Here is a 2,144-nt window from a genome sequence, read left to right on the forward strand (position 1 = left end):
GGGGGGGCGCCCAGGGTCAGCTTATCCTCATGGAAAACGCCGTGGACACCTCCCAGCCGGGGGAGGCTGCGGGGGAACGGGGTAGCGGGACGAGCAGGCCGGGCAGGGCTCGGCCCGGCCCCTTTTTGTCGCTCTGCCGGCTCGAAGGGCTGAGCTTACATCGGCTAATCCAGTCCGAATCCACGCGTGGGGCTGTTCGAGGAGCCTTAAGGCGCTTTGCTGACTCACAGCAGCTGCAGTGTTGTGGCAGAGTTGGGAAGAGGACTCTTTTTGTCCCGCCGCTCTGTGCCCTGTCATGCTCCAAAATCTCGTGTCTGTGGCTCCCGACAGAAACATCGCAGGGTAAAAAGGTAGAAATTGAGTTCTGTGCACCGTGACAGCAAAGGCCTTGCGGCTGCGGGCAAAAGTTGCCGAGACGCTTCGGGCACCACAATCCGAAAAGGACCGTGGGAGTCCTGGTGACTTTGGAGTGATTTATATGGCACTAAATTACCAGGGCAAACGCTTGAGGCACGCTTTGGTATCAGTCGTGTAAGAGTACAGAGTTTTATGACACACCCCGTTTAATGCTTTGCCGTGTTGTTTGCTCCCAAGATAAACCCCCAGGTTGTAACTTCCTGCTGGAAGACAAAATGCCCGGTTCTCCAACAACCTTGTAATTTGAAGGGGGAAATGTGACCACCAACCTGCTCTACATGTTCTGTTTTCAGTGTGTCACCTGTCAGGTGCTAACCTCAATTACAGGTGCATGCAGTTGGCTTTTCTTCATTACTTCAGGGTTTTAATAATCTTACTGATAATTGTTTACCTCCCTTTCTGTGGACAGAGCCAGCTGTTGTCTTCACCTTGTTCCATCGATGATAATCCTTTGCAAAGGAGAAATAAAACCCTGTAGTTCCCAAAAATCGCTTGTGGGGGGGGGGCAAGAGGAAGACTTTGCAGCAGTTCCCTGAGGTGGCCTGTTTTTCCCCACACTGACAGATTGTGCTGGTGGGTCAGTGCAGGGAGGCACCAAAACCTCACTAGATACATCGTGGAGGCACCATCTGGAGACAGGCACCGACTGGGGTTTGATTGGGAGAATTATCTCAGTGCTGGAGGGAGATCTCTGCTGTCTTTTGCTGGGCTGTGTCATGCAGCACCCTCCAGGGTCACCCAGTCTGAGATTTGGGGTTGTGCAAGATGGTTGTGGGGAAGGACCCTTGTGCTCTGTGGCAGCAGGGAGGGAGCTGGAGTGCTCTGTGTGGAGCAGGGCAGCCTTGTGGGGGCTGCTGAGCAGGGAAGAGTGAGAATGTGGAATGTAGGGCAGCATGGCAGAGGCTGCAGGGTGCACCTTCTGCCCCATGCTTCTGTCTCAGGCCTGCATGAGGGAGCACAGAGCCATTAAACAAAAGCCACACAGGCCCTGGTGTCCCCTGGCTGCTGGTGCAAATGTCTGTAAATGCAAGTAGCTGTGTGTTGTTGGGGCTGTTCACCAGTTTGTGACTCTGAGAGGCTTCTTGGGACCTGCAGGCTGAGCATCAGTCACCTGGCCAGTGGGTCTACCCAAATGGGTACAGTTATAATTGCTGAGGGGCTGGGTTTTATTAGTATTTTATATGAGGATAACCTCATATAAATATAAATATAATTAATCATTTATGTACCCCAGCTGCTTCCAGCTCAGGGGAGTTCTGAGCTAGGTTCTAACTCACAACTTACCTTTTACTCCTGGAACTCACCCAGTTTCCTGTTGAATTTATGAGAAGTGCCTGCACTCACAATGTCCCTTGGCAAGGAGTTCCACAGGTGTGGTTCCCAGTGCATGAGGAAACATCTCTCTTTGGGAACAGGCTGGAAATAAACCGAGTTCATGTGGTGGGCCCTAGCTCTGGGGCTGGAAAGGCCTATGAGTTTCTGCCCAGGCTACACTAAGGTTCTCCAGACACCATTTCCCACCAATGCTTAGGTGATTTTAAGCCTTGCTTGACAGGAACTATGCAGAGAACTCCTGGTTTGTGCAGAAAGGTACAAAAGGTACAAATTCCTTCAGCCAGTCCCTGTGCTGGTAGCTCTTGCAGTCCAAGCTCAGCAACTCTTCCATGCACATATATCACATGTTGCCACTTCCCCAAGCATTCACAGGCTCCCTTTCTCTGGCAGCA

This window comes from Geospiza fortis, unplaced genomic scaffold (genome assembly GCF_000277835.1).
Source record: "Geospiza fortis unplaced genomic scaffold, GeoFor_1.0 scaffold250, whole genome shotgun sequence".
Lineage (NCBI taxonomy): Eukaryota > Metazoa > Chordata > Aves > Passeriformes > Thraupidae > Geospiza > Geospiza fortis.